The sequence below is a fragment of the Cetorhinus maximus genome, chromosome 2 (genome assembly GCF_964194155.1).
Source record: "Cetorhinus maximus chromosome 2, sCetMax3.hap1.1, whole genome shotgun sequence".
NCBI lineage: Eukaryota > Metazoa > Chordata > Chondrichthyes > Lamniformes > Cetorhinidae > Cetorhinus > Cetorhinus maximus.
Window position 1 is genome coordinate 179975784 of NC_135880.1, and position 17708 is coordinate 179993491.

At 42.2% G+C, this 17708-nt stretch overlaps 1 protein-coding gene across 4 annotated transcripts in view; it reads right to left on the minus strand.

Moving 5' to 3' along the window:
- The window catches only part of LOC144668223 (phosphatidylinositol 4-phosphate 5-kinase type-1 beta-like), a 387051-nt gene extending 377980 nt beyond the window's left edge, over window positions 1–9071 (minus strand). The window contains exons 1-2 of one of the 4 annotated variants that reach the window (XM_078529999.1): window positions 8982–9071; window positions 2473–2569 (exon numbers count right to left, since the gene is read on the minus strand). The gene's annotated coding sequence lies outside the window, so the exon portion shown is untranslated. Of the gene's footprint in view, window positions 1–2472; window positions 2570–7541; window positions 7772–8981 lie in introns of those variants that run through there. The other 3 variants (XM_078529991.1, XM_078530016.1, XM_078530008.1) reach the window with 3 other exon arrangements.
- Window positions 9072–17708: the final 8637 nt, after the last annotated feature.

Consider the following 17708-nt stretch of genomic DNA (forward strand, 5'->3'; position numbering starts at 1 on the left):
GGGGAGTTCTCCTCAGTGCCTTGGCCAATATTTATCCCTCAATCAACATCATTAAAACTGATCATAATCACATTGCTGTTTGTGGGAGCTTGCTGTGCACAGATTGGCTACCATGTTTCCTACATTACAACAGTGACTACATCTCATGACCACACTTCCCTAAAAGTTCATAATTGGCTGTAAACTGCTTTGGAATATCTTAAGATCGTGAAAGAGGCCACTTACACAAGTCTTTTTTCACTAAATTCTTCCTCTCTTCGTAGCACCTTGCAACCTGTGATCATGTCACCATCTGCATTTTGTACCAAATTTAAGGTGTTGCAATTAGTGTGACGTAGAAACAGCAACATATCGCCAGGCAATGTAAATAATGAGCAATGCAATCCCCGGTCACAACTGCTAATTATACAGCCTTTTAATCTTCAATATCCAGTCCAAAGTACAGCTCGTGGAGGGGCAAGTCAACATTTTGAGAGTGCAAGTCTACCTATTGTATTACAGAAACACCTTCTTTATGTGAGTGAAGGCTACTTGGGTGCATATTTGTCATTCGATATCTCTCATTTCCCTAATATATTCACGCACAAGAGTTAATTTCCTTCTCAAATTCATTTGCAGAGCAGAGTCAAATTACGCCCTCTTGGATTGGAAAAGATAAATTGGCCAGAATAAACACCACGAAAGGGTGTGTGTCACTATTACTTATATGGCCAGATGTAAACTCTAATGTCTCAATTTGAATTTTTCTGAACCACGATCAAGAGTTGTCTTCCTCATGGTAGCCTCTACTATCAAACCTCATTGGTCTCCATTCATCAATTCCCATAGAGTGGGGAGCTCAGACCATTAAAGGCAGCAACTGATGCCACTGAACTAGGGCCTTGTTCGTTAACATTAATTATCCGAAGAACGTGGATAGGAAATCGGAACATGACGAGATGAAGTTATTTTACCGCCAACATTCAGATCAGAAGATTCTACAATTCACATGGACTAATGGATGCCTCCAGATCAGGCTGCTACTCCAGCCAACGATGGACTAGGTGGACTCGTCTCAGCTTGGACACTGGAGATCTGCGATAGAAATGTATCAATAGCAACTTGCACTTGTATCGCACCTTTAACATGGTAAAAATCCCAAGACACTTCACAAGAGTGTAATCAGGTGCTGGGCAGCATCGCGAGGGTTTATAAAGTTCCTGATCATAACCAAGTGCATCTTCCTTTTAGATGAAACGTTAAACCAAGGCCCCCTCGGCTGGATAGAAAACATACCATGTGCTATTTTGCATAAGAGTAGGGGAGTTCTCCCCAGTGTCCTCGCCAATACTTATTCCTCAACTAACACCACTAAGACAGATTACCTGGTCATTATCACGTTGCTGATTGAAGGAATTTTCTGCACATTTCATACATTGCATCAGTTCAAAAATTGGCTACAAAGTGCTTTGAGACATCCTGAGGTCGCAAAAACACTACAGAAAAGCAAGTTCTTTCATTCGTTACCCTGCTCTAAATATCAAATCTTTGTGTTCTTATTTGGACTTTCAACCAAAACAAAATGAGTGTTGAATAAAAGGTTGCTCGTTGCTAATTACTTTTCAGGTACAAACACGCTACATGATGTCCTTTGTATTGCGATCTCATAATTAAACTGCATAAGGCTGGAGACACCACACTCCTCACCCCAGCAATTTGCAGTTAGCTGATGTCCCCACCAATGAGAGAGGAGGAGAGCATTGCACATACTGTTGCCTGGCAACTTGAGTGAGTGCTGGGGCCCAACTCTTCAAATATTCCACTGCAATGGCACAGAATAAAATACACATGTACCGCACAATAAAAAAAAAGTCAGCAAGAAAATTCCAGACTCCTCCACACCCCTTCATCCCACCAATTTGTCTAATAAGGCAATTCACCAGGACCTTTCATAACATTAAAGATGCTGTATAAATCCCAGCTGCTGTTCTTGAGACCATGACTTTCCTCCTAACATTCCACACAGTTTTGCGACCCAGCTGGGTGAGTAGCATGCACCCCTCAGTGATCAGCAGGTAGGTAGGGTGCAGAGACTCTCTCTTTCAGCCTTGTTTCTGCTTCCTTGCGTCCAACAACAGGGCTGTACAGTTAGCTCAATGCTGCTGCTCAGCTGCAGCACTAAAACCACAAGGTAAACATTCTTTAACCCCTCTGCGGGCAAACGACTGTTGCATCATTGGGACACATACAAACAAACAAACAAACCGCCCCCCCCACCCCCCCACTCCCCCTCAATTAAATAAATGCAGCCACGAATTTTCAGTAGTCAGTTAACTAAATATTAGAATTCTCAAAAATGCAAAGTGGAATCTCAGCAGTAAAGAAAAGCTCACACTATTAATGCTTGTATACAAAATCCTTTAAATTTCAAACTTCAGATGCTGATGATTCCCCTAGAATAGCGGGGGCGGGGGGAGAAAACATTAATCTTACTTTTGCTGTCAAGACATGAAGGAAGCGATCCAGTCACACTCCACAGAGAGGGCAAGTTGGTGTTAAAGGGCCAGAGACTCTCATCTGTTTGCATCCACTGTCAAACAATTTGAAGCAAGTCATTTAGTTTTCACAATTATTACTTTCCAGCATCCTATCAAGACAGCCAACTCCTTATAGTCAGTCTGAGAACTTCAGAGGCAGGTGATTTAAGCAACAGACAACCACTTGTGTTCCTATTAACTCAATTTAAAAGTAATTTAGCATATTAAATTGTAACTCAAGGAAAATGCAGAACCAAACTCTGTTAGCCTTTAATAGCACAACTGGGGCTATTAGTGTGCAAGTAAGATTACTCCATGAAGGAAAAACAATGCTTAGTTCGATTTTGTCTCAGAATGAAATTAGCAATGAGAAATGTGAGTTTTGAAAATAATCAGACTTAGAGGCTTTCCCACGTCTTGTGATGGACGAGGCAGACAAAGCATGTGTTCATGTTTCCATAGCTAGTTCTCACTGGAACAGGTCTCTAGTCTATTGCCAGAGGCTACAGCTTGTAGGGGTGCTACTCCGCATCAAGCGTGGCTGACCAGGAAACTCTCCCGCTCTTACCGCCTGCCATAGACGTATAGGAAAGATTTACAGATTGACAATCAAACTGTTTGGCTGTGTTACGAACATGCCTTCAATGGCCATCAAGCCCTGAAGCGGGACTCGAACCTGGAGCCTCTGGCCCAGGAGCAGGGAGCCACTCACTGCACCAGAAGATCTCTTGGTATACACAGGCCACGCTTGTATCTTTCTGATCGTTGATCCGAATCCAGAAGAAAAACATATGTCAGTGGGAAATAAATATAAAAAGGTACACACTTCAAGCAGATTCTGATAAAACGCAAAAATTGAAAATTTACATTCCCCCCCTTCCTGCTGAAATGTCCCCACTCCCTTCCCTCCCCTTAAAAATCCAGCTACATCCAAGTTAGATTATTGCACAGCACTACAGTGTATATACGTTTAAAAAGTAGATCAAACTTGACAAAAGAGGTTTAAATAATCAGAGTGTAATGCCAATCCAGCACTGAAGGAGTTAAGAGTCTGTGACATTACTCTGTGCTGTTAAAAGTGCTATTTAATTATACATTCAAATCTAACTATAACTTGCATGCAACCTCAGTGACAAATTAAAACAAATAAGTGTTCATCTGGATCTATACAGGTACTTTGGAGTCAGTATGATTACAACGCCAGATGCTGTATTTGTAGGTTATAAGTTCAGTTAGTAAAATTTATCAAGCACCTTATAGTTTAAGCTTAATTAATAAAAGTGTGATATTAAGAGAGGTCTGTTCAGCTACCGTACATGTGTGGAAAGATTTTTTAAACATGAGCAATTTTACTCATTTGCCTATGGGCTACATCTGACTTTAACTTGTTTCAGGTTTACCTGAAGGTGACAGAGTTAGAAAGCACATGATACAACAGACAAACAGACAAAGCAAGTGAACCTTGGCCTATATTTGTCACCAGTCCAAAATATGTGCTCTGTTGGATAATATTTATTCTGTGTCTGTGAAGATCACCTTCAACAACTTCCCTCCCTTCACAATTACCTGATCATTGTTCCACGTTGCTGCTCTATAAACTACCTGTGAGTGAGTGAATGTATCCCTACAGAGCAGCATTGGTCCTGGTAGTTTTTCTATTCAGTAATCCAGCCAAGAGTTAGCAAAACTCACCCCTGACCTACATAGGCACACCTTGATCTTAAAATTCTCTTCCTTGTTTTCAAATCCCTCCATGGCCTCACCCTTCCCTATCCCTGTAACACCTCTGCCCCTACTACCACGCGAGGTCTCTGCGCTCCTCCAATTCTGACCTCCCGATTTTAAACACTTCACCGGTGGTAGCCATGTTTTCAGTCACTCAGGTCCTAAGCTTTGAAATTCTCTCTCTCTCTCTCCTTCTTCAAACCAACATTTTGACCAATCCTTTGGCCACCCGTCCTAATATCTCCTTATGTGACTTAAGTTTGGTCCGATAATACTCCTGTAGGACTTTTTATGTTAAAAGGTGCTATACAAATACAAAGTTGTTGTTGTTGAGGGGGGCAATGAAGTTGCCATCTTTGAAGACTAGTTCCCTACCTCCATATTACTGATGAGTTTTCAAATATGAAGAATTGAGCAAATCATTGTTATGCAACACTTTTTAAAAGCTTAATTATGGAATTAAATCCACTACAGAATGGAAACTAATTTAGACCAGTTTAAAGGACCTTTTTATGCATCATATTGTGAGTTGAGATATGTGTAGCAATTCTGTATACAAACAGAGGCCAGCTGTTTTCAAACATGCAGAGTTCTGATTTTTTTTTAAAAAACCATAAAGGCATCATTTTTGAAAGTTATGAAGGGTTGGCTAGTTTATAAACAGCATTGGATTTGTACATCCATTCCTGCCTCAAATGTGGCAATGTAATGCCTGTGCTCTTTGCAAAACAAAATCTGACTTTATGCACAGGACTCTTGATAATGTATCTTTAACAACTTATTTGAGACAAACTTCCTGTAAGGAGTATGGAACGAGAATTTGTAAGTCACCTCCAAGACTGTTTCATAACGTTTATATACTCAAGTCTATCAATAAAATAAATTCTCCTGCCTAGCCAAAATACAGAAAAAGTCAAACTTCAAGACCTGAAGAAAGATCACTTAAAAAAAAACTCAATGAGAACTTTATACAGTAACGTTCGTTTTAAAGTTACATTTAAGGAAATGAAAAGTTCAAAATTTTGGATCAAATATGCCCACTAGGGTCATTATCCAATCACATAAGCTTGACTTGAACAGTTCTTAACTGGCTTTGCAATAGGCTACAATTAAGCAATACATCTTGAAAGATTAATCCATTTCATCTATTCTTCAACAGCTAACCATGCCAAAAGAAAGAGGAAATCACCACTTTTGATCCACAAACTTTGCTGCCATTTAGAAAAAGGGTGATACAGGCATCAGAAGTTTGGAGGGATGAAAAAAATTTTCCAAAATGAACCACTTTTAGAAATATTTTAGTGTATTATTTTAGAAACATTTTACTTCATTAGACACTGATTTAAATTCAGTTACACTAACAGGAACAAGTTTGAGAAAAATTGTCACATTTTGTTTATACATAATCATGCACATTTGAACTAAGCAAAGCTGCCTTGTCAGAGTGTTTAATGCAAAAAACAAACATATAGCTAATATGATAAACAATGAAAAGTTAATGCCATTGGCCTCTTTCTTCTTCTAATAGGACACAAACTATTCATTGGCAGCACTGGACAGCCTTACCTCCCCCACCTCTCCTACAGGTTTGCAGACTACTGGCCCTGTTAGCTGAACAGAAAACAAAACTCCCACCAACCGGTTCACTCCAAAAACAACTTCACCTTAAAAGAACCTGACACAGCGACCCACGTAACACTGAACACTGCCTCGTATTCGGATATTGTTGTTTACAATGTGTCCACGTGCGAGCACAAAAACTGGACCTTTCCTAACATCAGAAATATATATTTTTAAAAAGCACATCGTTGCTCTGTGCACCTGGAAGAGGAGTTCCAACCTTAGTCACGATCTGACAGAGCACATAAACAGCGTATCACATCTCCGTAGACATGACAGAAAGGTACAAATATACCCAGCATCTTCCCTCTCCTTTTCAGATACATTTTCTCTCTGCCCCCCTCCTCCCCCTTAATTTCTCTCCCCCTTAATTTCTCTCCCCCTTACTCCCATTATTGTTCTCTATTTCTCTCTTCCTTTCTCCCTATTAATTTGTCTCTCCCTCCCTTTCTCCTCTATTTCTCTCTCCCTCTGTTTTACTCTTTTTTTGCCCTCATTTCTCTCTGCCTTCTATCCTTCTAGTTCTCTCTTCCTCTATTTGTCTCCACCTTCTACTCCTCTCTTTCTTTCTTCCTCTCTCCCTCCCCCATTTCTCTGCCATCTATTTCTTTCTCTTCCTCTCTCCCCCATTTCTCTCTGCCTTCTATTCCTCTGTTTCTCTCCCTCCCCTATTTCTCTCTGTCTTCTATTCCTCTTTCTCTCCCTCCCCTATTTGTCTCTGCCTTCTATTCCTCTCTCTCTTTCTTCCTCTCTATTTCTCTCCCCCTCCCTCTCTATATTTTTCTCTCTCCCCCATTTCTCTCTGCTTTTTATTCCTCTATTTCTCCCCCTCTATTTATTTCTCTCTCACTTCCCTTTCCCCCCCCCTTTCTCCTCCCCACTTCCCTTACGGGAGAGCCGGCCCTGCCGATGTAGCCAGTGTTTACCTGCAGCGCTGCCTCTCAATGTTACAGGTGTGCTGTGCTGGAGCTGCTCTCGGGACCGGCGCTGCGCTCTCACTGAGCCGGGGCTGCAGCAGCTCAGAGTCTCTCTCTCCCTCTGCTGAAGTGGCCGCTTGGCTCAGGCTGGCAGAATGCGGGGACGCGCCTTGCAGCCTCGGCGCGCTCACGCACACGCACAGCTATTGTTTGGTCCAATGTTCCCCCCCCCCCGTGCACAGGAAGAGCCCAGAAATCCCGCAGTGCTGCTCCCCTCAAAACACATTGGACAATAAAACTGAACCCAAGTCAGAAGTGAGGGTTGTACATATCATTGCTGCATATGAACTGGACTAGGATCTCCAGCTAGCTGCCAAAGAGGGAGCTCCTTGTTTATGTATCGATTTTCAGCTCCTTAATTCGGTTCCCCACCAGGGAATATAAAATCATTGAGACGCTGGATTCTCTCTTCTCCCCCAACCCTCCTCAGAGGGATTGCCCTTCATTAATGGGAGGTTAATATCTGTCAGTTTTCCAGACAATGTAATTTCATTCTATCTCTTTTCTCTCCCCTCCTCCATATAAAATCCTGATTGTAACAAATTAAACCACCCAAACATTCCTGATTGCATTTATCTTACACCAGCATGATTCCCGTCCCTCCCACAGCCCCTTCCATGTACTAGATGTGGACACGAAATCATTGTCGAGATTTATAAGCAGTAAACGTGAGAAATTTGCAAAGCTATTTAAGCAGATGTACCTGATTTAACAAAAAAAGAGAAACCTGCTTTAAAATAGGTCACATTTTGAAAGCAGGAAGAGTCCCACATTCCTTGCTGAAAGGATCTGCTTCACGTCTCCGGAATGCTTTTCCCCCCCTCCTTTTTGCTGGTTCAACGCTCATTTTGCACCGATCCCCATCCACTGCTCCCGGCAGAAGTTCCCATTTTCATTCAGCTCTCAACAGAACGCATAAGAAAGAAGGGGGTCCTCGCCGCAATACAGGGAGTGAGGGTTACACCCTCTGCTGGCTAGTTTCAGAGTGCCATAGCAAAGCTGCATTCACCTCAGCTGGGAAGTCATAGAAGCTGATAGCGCGGAAGGAGGCCATTCGGCCCATCGCGCCCCCTGCTGGCTCTTTGCAAGAGCTGCCCAATCGCTCCCACTCCTCTTTCCCCTAGCCCTGCATTTCATTCTCCTTCTCAAGCATTTTCTCTGCAGTACAATAGTAGCTCACAAGGATCTAACCTGAAATAAAAACATAAAGTGCTGGACATAGCAGGTCAGGCAGAATAGGCAGAGACACAAACGGAGTTAACGTTTCAGGCTCAGGGCCTTTCATCAGAACTGGGTTCTGCCGTGCATTTCCAGAAACTCTTAACTCTGTTCCTTTCTCCACGGATGTTGCCAGACCAGCAGAGTATTTCCAGCATTTTCTGTTTTACTTCAAAAAATACTTGATTGGCTGTGAAGCGCTTTGGGATATCGTGAGGTTGTGAAAGGTGCTATATAAATGCAAGTTTGCTCTTTGAGCTTTGGGATATCATGAGGTTGTGAAAGGTGCTATATAAATGCAAGTTTGCTCTTTCTTACATATCCAATTCCCTTTGGAAAGTTACTTTTGAACCTACCTCCAAAATCTTTTCAGGCCGTGCAGTCCAGATCACAACTCCCTGTGTAACAAAAAAATCCTCATCTCCACCTCTGGCTCTTTTTCCAATTACTATAAATCTGTGTCCCTCTGGTTAATGACCCTTCTGCTACTAGAAACAATTTCTCCTCCGTTACTCTATCAAAACAGACCAAAAAAATACGAGGAAGGTTAAAGAGGAAACAATATACTTTTAATAAGTTAACTTTTCACAATTCCTGAATACTACCAATTTGTGATACGCTTTGTTTCTTTCTCAGCCGGTCAAGTTTCTCCTTCTTGTTCAGGTCTTAATACTAATCTCCTTTGTAATTTTCTTTCGTTATCCCCGATCATATTGCACAAAGCTTTAATTCCCCAAAATTATTTCCATCCAATCAAACCGCTGCAGAAAACAAAATCCCAGAGCAACAGCCAGTGTGACAATCTCAAATCAGGCTCAGGTTGCAAAAACCTTTTGATATCCATGCTGCAGTGAAAGCAGTAAATGTTAAAGTGATTGGACTGTCGCCTATCTCCCAGTCATCAAATAGCAGAAAGGTTACTTACCCAAACCAGCCATTGCACTTACAGCAGTGCTGGAGAGGCTGGGGAGTCTTGGCAGAGTTTTGGAGTTGAGTTTACATCTCAGTTGCCCTCCGTCCTGTACTTACTTGTTGATTCTCTTGTATCCCAGCACTGCTCACCTTTACTGTATTTGCTGCTCTCTTGCTCCCACACCTCCTCTGACTCCTGCACCTTCTAATACGCCTTCTCCAGGCAGACTCTGTTTCCTCCCTCAGGACACCTTCCTCTTTGATACTTGCTCCTTATTTATCAAGTTGCAAAGTACCTGGCATTGAAATTGACCTTTTTTTTAATAAAACGGTGATCTTGCAAGACACAACTTACTCTCCCCCATTCTTCAATGCATTCGTCACACAGTGAGATTCACTATTAATGTAAAAGCATGAATGTGTTTTATAGTTAATTTAAAAAAAACCCATAGCATTAGAAACATAGAAAATGAATGGCATAGTAGACCATTCAGCCCATCGTGCTTATGCTAGCCAAAAAGGATCTATCCAGTTTAATCCCACATTTTAGCTCTTGGTCCGTATCCCTGTAGGTTACAGCACTTCAAGTGCATATCCAAGTGCTTTTTTAAAATGCAATGAGAGTTTCTGCCTCAAGCAACCTTTCAGGTAGTGAGTTCCACACTCTCACTATCCTCTGAGTAAGAGCAGGGGAGGTCTGCCCTGGCCAATATCAATCCCCCCAAACAACATTGCCAGAAATAAATTATCTAGTCTAGTCATTATCACATTGCTCTTTGTGGGATCTTGTTGTGTGCAAATTGGCTGCCGAGTTTCCGACATTACAACAGTGGCTACATTTCTAAAAGTACTTAGTTGGCTGTAAAGCACTTTGGGACATCCTGAGGTTGTGAAAAACGTTATCAAAATGCATATCTTTCATTCCTAATGCTAGATTGTGTAACTGATCCTATTTAGGAAGGGTTATGATAATAAAAGCAGGTTCATGCCAGCTATGTAAATATCTGTACTTTTAGTTAGTTGGTACGGGCAGGTTGAAGTGATTGCCATTGAATGTTTTAAACAGCAATATATTGGTCATTCTCTTTTTATTATGGCCTTAAAAAAGAACAGCCACTGTATTGCTGATTAAAACAGTGAACCAACAGCCATCAGTAATATGTAAAAACCCTGCTGGATCAGTGAAGAACTGTCAACTATTCATATGAGCTGTGACTGAAGTAATTGGAGATTGATGGGAGTATAAAAAGAATAGTCTTAGTTTTCACAGTTGAACAGATTATGTCAATATGATCAACAACCATAAAACCATGTTACATAGCTACAGTACTATGTAGGCAATACCCCAATACATTCATAAGCCAACACTCGCTCTGGAGTGGCTGGGACATGTATTAAATTATGGAAGCTCAAGTGCAACAGTTCTGTTACAGTTTCACCATTGAGATAGCCACTGTTATTGTATCCCACACTGATAATGGGGATCATGCATGTGATTAGATTATACCTCAGCATTGCCTCCGGCTCTCAACTTATACATAGAGGTCACAAATACGAAGATTATCTAGATAGATCGATAGACAGACAGACTGACATCAGACAGACTGACTGACTTGCATTTATTTGATCTGTTCATAAGCTCAGAACATGCCAAGGCACTTCACAGCTAATGAAGTCCTTTAACGGGCACTCACTGTTGTAAATATCAGGAATGCTGAAGCTAATTTGTACACATCAAGCTGCCACAAACAGCATTGCGATAATGACTAGGTAATCTCTTTTAGCAATGTTCGTTAAGGGATGAATGTTGGCCAAGGCACAGTGGAGAATTCCCCTATTGTTCTTCAAAGTAGTGGCTGTGAGATCTTTTACATCCACTGGAGAGAGCAGACAGGGCCTTGGTTTAATGTCTCATCTGAACAGTGTCTCCTCTGACAGCGCAGCACTCCCTCAGGACTGCACTGCAAGTGTGCATGGACTTTTGAGTTCAAATGTTTCGAGGTAGATGGATAGATTTTGACATTGGATTCCAGAATCAGGCAAAATCCTGCAACTCCCTTCCTAACAGCACTGCGGGTGTACCACACACCACATGGACTGCAGCAGTTCAAGGAGGCAGCTCATCACCACCTTCCCAAGGGCAATTGGGGATGGGCAATAAATGCTGGCCCAGCCAGCGAAGCCCACATCCCGTGAATGAATAAAAAAAAGTAGTTTCAGCCACTTTATAATTTTGCGTATCAGGTGAGCATCATTATTTTTATGGTGCCTTGGAATATTTTGCTACTTTAAAGGTACTGCATAAATGCAAGTTGTTATAATTTCTTAGGCTGGGATTTTTTGGCCCTAACACTGGTGGGCATAGACGTGGGCGGGATGGGAAAATTTGGAGAGCTGCTGACATTTAATGGACTCTCCAAGTTTTCCAGCATTTCCACATCTTCCCGTCCTGCCTGCGACAATGCCCACAGTCATAGGGGCTGGAAAACCCCACCCTTAGTTGGATAACTGACTGCATGGATAAAAAGTCAATAAATACATGAAGGAGAATTATTCTGATTTTGATAGATGATGTGGCGTAGTTCAGATGTGTTGAGTTCAATGAGGTCCAATCAGAAAAAAATAACAGGTCCTTAAACATTAACGCTGGAAGTCGAAACAGAAAATATTGAAAATATGCACTAAGTCCAGCAACGCAAATAGAAAGCTTGCAGGCAGAAAGAGAAAGAAATTGGGTTTATCACCAAAAATAAGCACTTTTAATAAGGGTGACCTGTCTTCCACCTGAGTGATTTTAATTAACTAAAATTGACTGAAAAAAACTATGCTGCACTATTTGGTAGTTTATGGGATTACACTAGTCTGTCTCTTAGTGAATTAACTATTTTTTGATGGGGAAAGACATTTGAAACATGCCTCCTGGTGTCTGTCCTAAACGCAGTTTGAAGAGCCACCTCGAACCAACGCAATTGGCAGAATCTCACAATGTCAATCTGGCTGGGGAATCTAGAACATGGGGGCACAGTCTCAGAATGAAGGGTCAGTGATTTAGGACTGAGGTGAGGAGAAATTTCTTCACTTAGAGGGTGGTGAATCTTTAGAATTCTCTACCTTGGAGAGGTGTGGATGCTCAGCCATTGTGTTCATTCAAGACTGAGATTGATGGATTTTTGGGTACAAAGGGAATTAAGGGATTTGGGGATCATGTGGGAAGGTGAGGTTCAGGTAGAAAATCAGCCATGATCTTATTGAAACACAGGCTCAAAGGGTCAAATGGCCTACTCCAGCTCCTGTTTCTTATGTTCCTGTGGGGAACATGGCTAGTGGTTTCAGGCATTACTCACTTGCATTTTAAAATTCCCTGATCTTTATTGCTAGTTCATCAAATTCTGTCCAGATTGTACTGGTATAATGAACGGGAGCAGGCAGGACCTTAATTCCCCTATTGTTCCCACCCCCCATCTTTAGCTAACTAAAGAATAGTAAAGGAGAATAAAAAATCTATCATTTTTTTTAACACCTTTCTCAGTTCCAGACTACAGATTATCATAGCCCATGTTTACAGATAAGAGGTGGCCTAGGAGTGCGTAGCATTGCATTGCCAACCTGATAACGATAGGAATGAACTGCTTTTCACAATCCCAGCTGCAAGGAGTGAATTAGATGTTGCCATAGCTACTTCTTGGCTTGCTTTCTCAAAGTGGATCACCCACCTTGTAGGATGGGGAAAAAAATAACTAGACTGGTCCATCATAACTTACTATCACTGGCAACGTGACATTCTTCTGGGATATTTTGCAGTAACAGTGACAGAGTCTGCATTCTTGACTGACAACGACTACAGACTGGGTTAGAATGTAGAAATGCTTCATGGAAAATAGGTTGGTTTTAAAACTGCAGTTCTTAATTAGTCCAAATTTTCCAATGTAAGCAGAACATTCCTGAAACTAACAATAACTTGTACTAAGGCTGTTTATGCCCCAAAAATATGAAGGAACATAGGAGAATGAGCAAAAACGATTTACAAGGATGATGCCAGAACTGAGAGGTTACCACAAACCAGCTGAGGCTCTTTTCCCTAGCAGAGAGGAGGCTGAGAGGTAACTTGATAGAGGTCCTTAAAATTATAAAGGGGTTTACTTCAATAGGGTCAGCATAGAGGAAATGTTTCCATTTGTTGGGGAGACCAGAACTTGGGACCATCAATATAAGAGAATCACTAATAAATCCAATGGGGAATTCAGGAGAAGCCTCTTTACCCAGAGAGTGGTGAGAATGTGGAACTCGCTACCACAGGGAGTGGTTGATGCGATTAGTATAGAGACATTTAAGGGGAAGCTGGACAAACACATGAGGGAGAAAGGAATAGAAGATTCTATTGGTAGAGTTAGATGAAGTAGAATGGGAGAAGGCTCATGTGATCCACAAATACTGACATAGACCAGCTTCTGTGCTGTAAATTGTATGTAATTCTATGTCAGTTTCCTGATGAAATGAAATGATGGAATAAAAACATGGCCTTACTTTTTTAACTTCATTCACTGTGAATCTCTGTGTCGCTTTCCTCTTGTCGAGATGTTGGGAAGGTGTTCAGATAAACAGCAAATTCGTAGGAATGTATTATGACAATATTTGTGCCGGTGAAGCTGTTTAAACAAAATGAAACATTGCTGTGAATGAAAGCAAAATGATAAATATCCATTTTTAGTACAACTCTAGGCATTAAATATTAAGGTCAGGCAGTGTGTTAAGGAACAAAGCCAAGTCCCATTCACAAATGGATATTATGCTCATTTCTAATTTTTTGCATAAATGCTTAAGATATCCCAGTGAGCTATGATTTTAATCAAGTAGATCTGACCAGTTAATTGATGATCTAATTAAGGAAACAAACTCTATAGTATTGTAATCAGGTAATCAACATTCAGGAGACAGAAAATTCAATTAGTATTTAGTACTACATTTAACATGATGTTCCAATATATGTTAATAAGCAAAAGATTCTGCTGAGGGAGCTGCTATCATGTTTGAATTATTCTTATAATAAGAAAGATATATTACCAAATCAAAAATGTCCATTCACATAGACTTTTGCAGCAGAGAAACAGACTGTTCAGCCCAACAGGTCCATACTTGAGCTTCCTCCCACTCCTCTTCATCTCATTCTACCACCCTATCCTTCTATTCCTATTTCTGCCACGTATTTATCCAACTTCCCCTTAACTATGTCTACACTATTCACCTCAACCATTCCCTGTGCTAGCAAATTCCACATTCTTATCACTCTCTGGGTAAAGACGTTTCTCCTGAATTCCTTATTGCATTTATTAGTGACTCTCTTATATGTATGATCCCGAATTCTAGTCTCACCCACAAGTGGAAACATTTTCTCCAGGTCAACCCTATCAAACCCTTTCATAATTTAAAATTATCTCTGGCAGATCTCCTCCCCCAACCTTCTCTTTTCTAGACACAAGAGCCACAGCCTGTTCAGTCCTTCCTCATAGTTATAAATTCACTGTTCTACTATAGGCACAAAGGAACAGGAGGAGGCCATTTAGCCCATTGAAACTGTTCTTCCATTCAATGAGATCATGGCTGATCTGTGACCCGACTCCACATATCCGCTTTTGCCCCATACCCCTTAAAACCTTTGGTATAATTCTTGTAAATGTCTTTGTCACTTTTTCCCAGTGAACTTGCATGTAATGATTATTTTTTTAAATGAGGATGAGAGTTATACCATCTATTTCAGTTGTATGTAGTAACATGCGGATCACGGCCAGCATTGAACATTGGGTTTTAAAACATTTACTAGGTTCTGTTAATTGCTAATGTGGCACTTAGCTAGAGGCCAGGAAGATCCCACATTCAAACCATTGGTCAGTACAATTGATCAATAGGTCTGATAGGCAGTTGCTATGGAACCACTTGAGGACAGGATATCTTTTCCCCTGCAGTCCCATCACTACTGTTTATTGGTTTTGGGTGTCGTTGTACCGTATTGCTGCTCCTACTTGTTCTGATAGTCATGTCAGGTAGGCCTCTATCTCTCGCGATGGCTGTCTTTTTCTGTCATTTCAGCTCCCTGATCTTTTGATCCTGGTTGGCTTTTATCTTTCTACAGTGCTCGATCAGATTGAGTGTGTCATCTGTGATCATAGGAAGGATGTGATTGCACTGGAGGGGGTGCAGAGGAGATTCACCAGGATGTTGCCTGGGATGAAACATTTAAGTTATGAAGAGAGGTTGGATAGACTTGGGTTGTTTTCGTTGGAGCAGAGAAGACTGAGGGGCGACCTGATAGAGGTGTACAAGATTATGAGGGGCATGGATAGGGAGCAGCTGTTCCCCTTAGTTGAAGGGTCAGTCACAAGGGGGCATAAATTCAAGGTGAGGGGCAGGAGGTTTAGGGGGGATGTGAGGAAAAACTTTTTTACCCAGAGGGTGGTGACGGTCTGGAATGCACTGCCTGGGAGGGTGGTGGAGGCGGGTTGCCTCACATCCTTTAAAAAGTACCTGGATGAGCACTTGGCACGTCATAACATTCAAGGCTATGGGCCAAGTGCTGTAAATGGGATTAGATAGGTAGGTCAGGTGTTTCTCACGTGTCGGTGCAGACTCGATGGGCCAAAGGGCCTCTTCTGCACTGTGATTCTGTGATCCATTTAGACTGTCTAGACTATATATCTCCGCGAGCTTCTTTTTACAGTGGCTTGACACCCTTGTTCCCAGGAAAGTCCTTTACTCTCGTCCCATCTTGGTCATTTCCTTTGCCATAGACATTGTCTGAGGCTGAATCAGATTATTCACAACATCAGTGTCCTATTTGGTTCTGAGCTTTGCTTCCCACCCAATACCTTCTCCATCACCAAGACCACTCACTTCCACCTCCGTCTGCACCTACCTCAGGCCATCTGTTGCTGAAACCTTACCCATGTCTTTGTTACCTCTGGAGTTGATTATTCCAATGCTCTCCTGCTTGATGTCCCACATTCCAGCCTCCGTAAACTTAAGCTCACCCAAGTTACAGACCCTATCACAGCCTTGGTCCAAACATGGGCCAAAGAGATGAATGCGAGGTGAGGTGAGAGTGACAGTCCTTGACATTAAGGCAGCATTTGACTGATTGTGGCATCAAGGAGCCCTAGCAAAACTGGAATTTGGGGAAAATTCTCCGCTGTTTGGAGTCATACCTAGCACAAAGGAAGATGATGTGGCTGTTGGAGGTCAATTATCTCAGTCCCAGGATATCGCTGCAAGAGTTTCAGAATAGAGTCCTTGGCCCAACCATCTTCAGCTGCTTCATCAATGACCTTCCCTCCATCATAAGGTCAGAAGTGGGGATGTTCACTGATGTTTGCACAATGTTTAACATTATTCGCAACTCCTCAGATACTGAAGCAGTCCATGTCCCAATGCAGAAAGGTCTGGCCAATATCCAGGCTTGGGCTGATAAGTGGCAAGTGGCATTCATGCCACACAAGTGTCAGGCAATGACCATCTCCAGCAAGAGAGAATTTAACCATTTCCCCTTGACATTCAATGGCATTACCATTGCTGGATCCCCCATATCAACATCCTGGGGGTTACCATTGACCAGAAACTGAACTGGACCAGCCATATAAATACTGTGGCTACAAGAGCAGGTCAAAAGCTGGGAATTCTGTGGTGAAAAACTCACCTCCTGACTCCCCAAAGATGTCCACCATCTACAAGACAAATGTCAGAAATTATGTTGGAACGCTCTCCACTTTCCTCATTGAGTGCGGCTCCAACAACATGCAAGAAGCTCAGTACTGTCCTGGACAAAGCAGGCTGCTTGACTGGCACCCAATCCACCACCTTAAACATACACTCCCTCCACCACCAGCGCACAGTGGCTGCAGTGTGTACCATCTACAAGATGCACTGCAGGAACTCACCAAGCCTTCTTCGGCAGCAGCTTCCAAACCCTTGACCTCTACCACCTAGAAGGACAAGAGCAGCAGATGCATGGGAACACTACCGCCTGCAAGTTCCCCTCCAAATCATACACCATCCTGAACTGAAACTATATCGCTGTTTCTCACTGTTGCTGAGTCGATCTCCTGGAACTCCCTCCCTAACAGCACTGTGGGTGTTCCTACACCACATGGACTGCAGCGGTTCAAGAAGGCGGCTCACCACCATCCTCCCAAGGGCAATTAGGGATGGGCAACAAATGCTGGCCCAGCCAGCGACACCCACATCCTGTGAAACAATAAAATAATCTATATCAGAATATCACAATTTTCACCCAACCCTGTTTACCCATCACCCCTGTGCTCGTTTATTGGCTCCTGGTCTGGCAATGCCTCAATTTCAAAATCTTCGTCATTGACCTCATGCCTCTCTTTTCCAGGCTCTCCTCCAGCACTACAATCTTCCCAAATATCTGTGTTTCTCCAATTCTGACTCCTTGCAAATTCCCAATATTCATTATTCCTGTCAGCGGGCCTTCAGCTCCCCTGCCCTTAACTCTAAAGTTCCCTCCCCTAATCTCTCTATCCCTCTCCCTTCCTTTAAGACACTCCCAAAAACCTACCTCTTTGACCAAACTTTGGTTCACCTGTTCTAATATCTCCCTACATGTGAGTCAGAGTCCATATTTTGTCTGGTAACACTTCTGTGAAGCACCCAGAGACATCTTACGATGTTGAAAGATACTATATAAATGCAAGTATCATTGTTGTATGGCCCCCATTTTCACCCTTCAACC